Source organism: Triticum dicoccoides, chromosome 7A (assembly GCF_002162155.2).
Source record: "Triticum dicoccoides isolate Atlit2015 ecotype Zavitan chromosome 7A, WEW_v2.0, whole genome shotgun sequence".
Classification (NCBI taxonomy): domain Eukaryota; kingdom Viridiplantae; phylum Streptophyta; class Magnoliopsida; order Poales; family Poaceae; genus Triticum; species Triticum dicoccoides.
This window is the reverse complement of record NC_041392.1, coordinates 17,268,902-17,277,436: the sequence shown is the minus strand read 5'-3', so window position 1 is coordinate 17,277,436 and position 8,535 is coordinate 17,268,902. Positions and strand designations below refer to the sequence as shown.

General features: G+C 48.4%; 1 pseudogene; it reads left to right on the top strand.

The window, feature by feature from the left end:
* The first annotated feature begins 2,142 nt into the window (after positions 1–2,142).
* Positions 2,143–6,982, top strand: LOC119328243 (annotated as a pseudogene).
* The last annotated feature ends 1,553 nt before the right edge of the window (positions 6,983–8,535 follow it).

The following is an 8,535-nucleotide window of genomic DNA, read 5'->3' as shown; positions in this document are numbered from 1 at the left end:
TCTGGGCCCGTAGGGTTCCTTCTGGGTCCGTGCGGGTCGGTTCCGGCGCAACTGCAACGCTCTCTGTATGAGGAGGCTGGGGAGCGGCTTGGACTGGGTCAGCGACGCCGGCGGCGTACCAGCTGCTGCGCGGAGGCGGGAGCTGTCCGGGCCTTTGAGGGCCCGGCCGGGCCTTTGAGGGCCCGGCCGGGCCTGTGGGGCCACGGGCCCGGTAGGCTCCTGCCATGGCGTCCGGTCGGCTACCGTCGTGGACGGTGGAGGTGGGGCCCTCCCGTATGCCGATGGTGCTGTTGCTCTAGTCCCGGCTCCTCTTCTCCGTTGTGCAGACCATCTTCGCGGTGCTGTGGTGAGACAGCGTGGGAAGCTTCGTGTTCGTGTTGGCGCAGGGTGGTGGTCGGTCTGGTGGCGAGCTTCGGAGTGCCTGAGGGAGAGGCTGGGATCGGGAGAAATCTTTGTTGGCTGGGCCGACACCGACGCGGTTGCGCCTGAGGGTGCCGCCGGACCTTCTTGGAGGGCGTCGGGGCTACCCTTCCTCTCTCCTCGCCGTGTACCGGGGGAAACCCTTGGCAGCAGCGTCGTCATCGTCGCGTCCCTTCTTGGAGGTGTTGTTGGGTACAGGCACTTCGGAGTCTCGGAGCTTGGTGGGTGATCTCCGGTGGACGCAGCGGTCACGAGGCTTCGTCGTTTTTGTCGATCCGCCGTTATCGGCATTTGTTTCTTTTCTTTTTTCTCTTTCTTTTCTTTTTGGGCGTGTTTGTGCTGCTTCCGCCCCAGCCCCTATCGTCGGTTGTATCGGTTGGTTGCTTTGTAATACAAAGCGGGGGGAAACCCTTTTTCGTCAACTCATATTTGTAAAAAATAAGAAGTAAACTCGTGCATGCTCTGTATGTGTATTTTAGATGGCTGGGGAGAAGGCATGGAAAAACAGCAATGCTACATCGACGGGGACGTTCACGGGCTTAATACGGGGTGGATGTGAGGTGGCAAACTGTGATTGGATTAAGGGGGAGGGCTGGGCCCCACCCAGCTGAAATTAGGGGGGCATGCTTAATTAGTTGGAGGGTCGGTTAAACGCCCGTAGTAATCCCGTGCGTCTAGCATTCTTGACGGAAAAATGCAAGGGACTAAACCACACAAGATACTACTGCCAATTAGGTTGCCCTGTTTTTGCAGCAAAGTGAAGCTGAGACTTTGAAGAAAGGGTGAACTATTAGCTTAAAATGGAACATCAAGAAGATACAAAAGTGAAGCTGAGAAAAAAAATCTGATGTTTGTACATGGCGAATGACAGAGAGATGCATTGCCCTTGTAGTTTACGAGTGGCAACTACTCGCAGAGATGAAAATCAAGTTTTTCGAATACACCAAGGAATGTATCAATCTGGTTGATGCAAATACGTACGGTTGTCAACGCAGACTCACTTTGTTTATTAGTACTCTCGGATCTGTTTTTTTTGTTCTTAATAATGTAACTAATTGATCTCATGTTTGTGCTTGTTTGTAGACGAAGAATGAGGACGCATACCGGCATACGGTGTTAGTATTCAAGTTCAGAAAATTTGAGCGGTTGAAGCATATATGCACCAAAACGATCAACTTTCAGGGTTTGGTAACGCGTGAAAGCTGCAGTTTGTGTACGCACTTCTGCTTCTTCTTGATCTGTTTTTGACCAACATACATATAGCACACAGTGTGCGGTGGCAAATTCCTGCAAAAACAAAGGAAAAGTGTACCGTGGCAAATTAATTCCAGCTGGTAAGTAAAATAAAAAAGGGAGTTAACCCGTCCTGAAGCACATTTATTCATGCTTTTTTGCTTTGCTTTAGACCTTGTCATACATGCATGGATATTTGCCTTGCGTGGTGACGTTGCAAAAGGGGTTCTCCTCTACTGTACTTCAGCTTTCTGGGGTTACCCTCCTTGGTTAAAAGCTGATGCCTTGCCGACCATGTAATCAGTTTGCGTGTGTTGAGCCGAAGCATCTTTTCTTTTCGTGTCGTGCAGTGTCGGCCAGCAGCCCGGCTCGGTACCTGCATGCGTAGCTAGGCTGGTTTTCCAAAGAATATTTAACGAGGTACCAAATATGGCTATATATACACGGCTGAGGGCAACCTGCAAGCTACACCAGCGCCTAACAACCAAATCCGACTCCACAGCTGAGAGCAAAACCGTGCGCGGAGAGAAAATGGCGGAGACGGTGCTGAGCATGGCGAGGTCCATGCTGGAAGGCGCCATCAGCACGGCCGCCTCTGCAGCCGCTGACGAGATGAGCCTCCTCATGGGTGTGAGGAAGGATATCTGGTATGTTTGCATTCACTTTTTTTTCTTGGAGAAAGGGCCTTCACTTGTTTTATTCGGGTCACACACTTCGCACAGCGCCTCTTACATATATCGGGAAAATGACACCCAACGTTCTTTTTCTCTTATATTGGATCAATGATGGCTGGATACATTAATGCCTGAGACAGAAACAAAATGTTATACTCAACTAAAACATAAGAATGGCACCGGGTATTCATGGTAGGCTTAATATCTCTTCATACATGTGCATTTTACTTTATTTTTGCATGTATCGTTGCAGGTCACACGCTGTGGGAATGGCACCTAGAGCGTCGTAGTTAAGTTTCTCTCGAACGTTTGTTTTGCAGGTTCATCAAAGATGAGCTAGAGACGATGCAGGCATTCCTGGTGGCCGCTGAAGGAATGAAGGAGAAAGACATGCTACTAAAGGTGTGGGCGAATCAAATAAGGGACCTCTCCTACAATATTGAAGATTGCCTTGCTGAATTCATGGTGCATGTGGCAAGTCAAAGCTTGTCGCGGAAGCTGATGAAGCTCAAAGACCGCCACCGGATAGCCACCCAGATCCGTGACCTCAAATCAAGAGTTGAAGAAGTGAGCAGCAGGAACACACGCTACAACCTGATTGAGAAGAACCAAATCACTAGAGCCATTGATGAGAGGGACTCTTGCATGGAAGATATTCGCAACCTGTCAGGGAGCAACATCGATGAAGCCGAACTTGTGGGGTTCTCCAATCCCAAACAAGAGTTAATAAGGCTTGTAGATGTCAATGCCAACAATGGCCATGCTCGGGTAATATGCGTGGTTGGCATGGGTGGTCTGGGTAAGACTACTATTGCAAGGAAGGTTTATGAAAGTATGAAAAACTTTTCATGTTATGCTTGGATCACTGTCTCGCAGTCATTTGTCAGGATGGAGCTTCTCAAAGTTATGATCAAAGAACTCTTCGGTGATGAAGCACTCAAGAAACAACTTGACGGGAAGGTGGTGCGAGAAGAGTATCTCGCGAGCTACCTCAGAAAAGAGCTACTTGAGAAGAGGTACTTTGTTGTTCTTGATAACTTATGGAACATAGATGATTGGAAGTGGATCCAAACTGTTGCGTTTGCAAGTAATAACAACAAAGGTAGTCGGATAATGGTAACGACAAGAGATGTTGGCTTAGCTGAGCAGTGTACCTTGGAATCTTCTGAATCATTTATCTACCACCATCAACCCTTAGAAACAAATGATGCCATAAAATTGCTATTAAGGAAGATGAGGAAAAGTGAAGAAGACATGGAAAAACATGAGAACATGAGGAACATAGTTACTAAGATAGTAAAAAAGTCTGGACGGTTACCTCTAGCTATACTCACAATAGGAGGCATGCTTGCCACCAGAGAGGTTATTGAGTGGCAAAGTATTTATAACCAAATCCCCTTAGAGCTAGAGAGCAACCGAAGCCTTGAAGCAGTGAGGAGGATGGTTACCATCTCAAGTCATGTTTTCTGTATTTAAGCATATTTCCATAGGATTTTGAAATCAAAAGGAGGCGTCTGGTAGAAAGATGGATAGCCGAGGGCTTTGTCATTACTAGAGTTGGGATGAGTGTTGAGGATGTTGGGAATAGTTACTTTAATGACCTAATCAACCGGAGCTTGATCCAGCCATCAAGAGTGAACATAGAAGGGGTTGTGAAGAGTTGTCGAGTTCATGATATTGTTCGTGATGTCATGGTCTCAATTTCTATTGATGAAATTTTTGCATGGTCTACATGGGATAATGTAACCGGCATAGCAGTGGATAACTTTCGTCATGTAGCATACCAAGGCAGTTGGAGCCCAAATAAAGGCTTGGATTGGAACCATGTCCGATCATTCACTGTGTTTGGTAAGAGACCCATGAAGCCGGCACCTTTACTATGTTCGCCCGACTTTAGGATGCTTAGAGTCTTAGATCTACATGATGCCAATTTTGACATCAAACAAAAAGATATCAGCACCATAGGGTCGTTGCATCATTTGAAATATGTCCATGTTGGGTCTTCAAATGGACGTGAACAGTATATTTACAAGCTCCCAAGAACCATAGGGAAACTACAAGGCTTGCAGAGTTTGGACGTGAGACATGGTAACATAACATCACTACCAACTGAGATCACTAAACTACAAAGCCTTCGTAGCCTCCGTTGCAGCGGAAATAGAGTATGTGAGAATTTATACTTAGTTTACCCAATGATCTGGTTCACGTCCATATTTTGTATGCCTATTCTGTTCAATCCTTTAGTTTGTCCGAATGGTCTTCCATTCCGTATGATGGCCATTCACATGGCATGGACTGGTGGCTTCTCCAACTCTAATGGTGTGAGGGTGCCTAGAGGGATCAGCAACCTAAAGGAGTTAGAGATACTAGAGATTGTGGACATTGAACTGACTAGTAGGAAAGCAGTTGGAGAGCTCGGGGAGCTTATAAAGCTCAGAAAGTTGAGTGTCACAGTAGGGACAAGCAAGCAAAAGAGCAAGATACTCTCTACATCCCTTGAGAAGCTCACTTCCCTCCACTCTCTGTGTCTCGGTGTGGATTATGGTACATCTGGGAGAAGCGGTGCATCACTCAAGTGGTTGTTGCAGTCTATTTCCTCCCCTCCACCTCTCCTGAGGAAGCTGAATTTGAAAGGAGATCTTGGGGAGTTGCCTGACTGGTTTGGGGGTCTGGTACATTTAGTGAAGATTGACTTAAGGTCGAGCAATCTGAAGGATGGAGATAAAAGCATGAAACTACTAGGCGCACTGCCGAAGCTCATGGTCCTTTATCTTGGTGGGGATTCTATTGTTGGAGCGGAACTGGTTTTCAGAGCAGAAACATTCCAAAATCTCAGGAGACTTGATATTAGGTGGATGAAGCAACTGAGGGGAATGGTATTCGAGGAGGGCACCTCTCCCCAGTTGGAAAAGATAGAAATTGAACAGTGCAGTTTGGAATCAGGGATTAATGGTATCAAACACCTTCCAAGACTCAAGCACATTTCACTTTATTACAGTGGTGAACTGGCGAGGCTTGGTATGCTGCAAGGTGAGATGGACACGCACCCCAACCATCCCGTGCTGCAACTTAGGCAGGACCGGAGCGACCACGACCTGGGCGACGTCGTCCAAGGATCCAATACTGCAGTACAAGCGGACAAAGAGATGGAGGAATCATCTCCCCATCCTGACCCAGCAGCAGCTGGAGAGAGCTCCTCCTCGCAGGTGGTGGCCGTAACGACGGGAAGCGACAGGTTAGCTAATTTCTCTTTCGTTCAGCTAATTTCTCACTGAACTGCTGGTGTCCTATATACACTTAGCACAACTGAACATACTCTTGCTCTCCTGTTTTTCTTGTAGCATCCAAGATTCTGAAGATGATTTTTGCTCCTGCATTTCTGATGATGACAATGATGCTTGATGATCGATCGATGCTGCTCGCTTCTTTCTTCAGCTCCATTGCTGCCGCTCTGTACAGATTCTCTGGTACGGATCGAACATCCCTCTTTGTTTCTTTCAATCCGCAATGCTGGTAAATAGTTTTTTTTTTGGCTTATCAATTATTTGTGACAGGACCATGATGCATCGCCCTGCTCTCGCAGAATCTCGCCATCACCACTTGGGCTCTGTTATGTATGCCCCTCTTTCTCAACCTGGTCTGGAAGATGGCATTATCAATCAACTCATGTACCGCAACCTGCATTCTCCAATCAGCCCACTGCCTACAAATGCTGGTGGATGTCTCCTTAAATTGGTCTGATGTGTACTCAGTTCACCATATATCAACTGGTTATGTTTATTATATATACTCTTACAATGCATTTCTATTCTCTTCTGCTTTCTTGCCTTCTATAACAGCAAAGATGATCTGCGCCGAACACGAGTGCCTAGTTGTAGTTGATGATCGATCTCTTCTCCGTTCCATTGTTCTGTTCTTCGCTCGCCTCAATTGACCCCTGCTGCATGCTGGTCTGTTCTGCCATACACTCAGGTCACCAAGAGCCTTAACTGGGACACCATGGTTGAATGCTTTGATTAGTTGATTCAGTTTGGGTTTCTGACCATGTTTGTCTCTCTATAACAGGATATGTTGCTCATTTCCACTTGTTGCTGGTGATGATACGACCGTCTGTTTGCACCTACCTGCTGTACATGTAAGGACTATCTTATACTGTAAACTTTGTTGTGGGCTTCTGATTCGATTTTCCGATAATCATTTATTTCTAATAATCCACTTTGTTACAGAGAGCTCCTCAACCTGGAGTGAACAAACATCCTAACATATTCTGCCGCCAAAGAATGATATCGAGTGAATCTGAAGCTTGAATTCCATTTCCGACCCAGAGGAGAGCTAGTTCGCGGTGCCTCAACAGTCGAAATGCCTCTGAAACGTGAACCGTGAAGTGTTCATGCAGATAACTGGTCAGTTTTTTTTTGTAGTTATCCTGTTACATTTTTTCATATATACTTGCAATTTGTTGGTTGTTTTGAACTTGTGAACGCATAACAAAATTCCCGATGAAATAAAACTAATGCATGCTCTGTAATTGCATTTCAGCTTGGGAGAACTCGTGGAAAACGCAATGGACTACACCCCCACAAGAAGCTTCTACCGATGAAGCTTCATATGTTGTTATGCTGCAATTGGCCATCACGTTCAGCTCTCCAAGTTCTCTGCTGGCTGCTGGCCTCTGATATGGTGCAGGGTGAAGCTGAGAGGGTTCACGGCAGTTCTCCACTGTGAATGGAAAAGGAATGCATTGATCTCGGGGCTTCAGTATGGAGGGTAGTAGCAAGCTGCACTGCTACTCAGAAGGAATTCACAAGTTGCAATTGTTGGCCCAGATGAAAAATCGCTTCTTAGGGAACAGCATGGAATGGAATGGCTGATGATCAACCTGATGAGAACACCTGCAATTTTTATTACAGACTTCCTTTGTTTTCTAGTAGTACTCTGGTTTTTCAGAGATGCTTAATTCCTCTCTGTTTGTTGCTGCCACTATGCTTGTGCTTGTTTGTAATAAAAGAATGAGGATCGCATATGTTGTTATACAAGTTCCGCAAATCTAAGAATCTGCTTGAATTCTCTTCACTCAGGAATGGCAGCGAACGCTCCGACTCCATGGAGTCGACAGTGTGGAGCAGAGTAATCCCGTAGTGCAAAATCAACCTGATGAGAATAGTCTTCCTCTATTTCTAGCACTCTGTTTCCTTGAAGATGATTAATTAAGAAAAAGGCTTTCGCCCTGCTATATTCATATAGCAACCGCCCGATACAACAAAGAGTCCAATGCTGGGGCAAACAGCACAAGCATGCCCAAAAGAAACAAAAAAGAAAGAAGAGAGAAAATAAAGTCAACAACATTGGATCGACGAAAACGCTGATAACCCAAAACCGTTGCGGCCACTGGAGATGTACCACCTTGCTCCAGGCACCTTGAACCTACACATACCAAGGAGCACCTTCAGGAAGGAACACAACGACGACGACGCTGCTGTCCGGACAGGTCCTAGGGTTTCCCCCGGTACGTGGAGGGGCGTGGGGAAGGGGAAGATCCGATGCCCTTCAGGAAGGAACGATGGCGCCCACGGGCGTCACCGCGTCGGAGCCGGCAAGCCGGCCCGGATTTCTCCCATCCGCCAAACACCCACAACCCCGAACGGTCCGACGCGCTCCACTAGACAAGCCACCCACGAACATGCGCCACCACGGTCTTGCCCTCATCACCGCCGCCTCACCGTGGTCATCGAAGCGAGACCGATGAGAACGAGAGGGAGCCGCCGGGAACGAGGAACGGCAGCGAGAGCAGCCACGCCGGAGGAGACAACCTCCACCGCCATCGGCGGTCACCGACCGGACGCGGCAAGGGGAGCGTACCAGGCCCTCGAGGCCCGGCCGAGCCCAAAGGGGCTCATGAAGCACCCGTCGCCGAGCTGCAGTAGACGTGCCGCCGTCAGCCGCGCCACCACCGCCCCCACAGGAGCCGTCGCAGGCAAGATCGAGTCAGGCCCGCCCAGACCCAGAAGGGGCCTAGGCCGGAGGGCGCCACCACCATCCACCGCGCCAGCGCGCCGCCAAGTGGCTGCGCCGCCGCCTCTAGGCCACCCGGAGCAGCACCGCCAGTAGCAGCCGCCGCAGCCGGAATCACCGTCGACCGAGGAGCACCGCCGCGGGACGCCACCACCCGAGCTGTGCCACCGCGCGCGGGGAAGGGACAGCCGCCGCC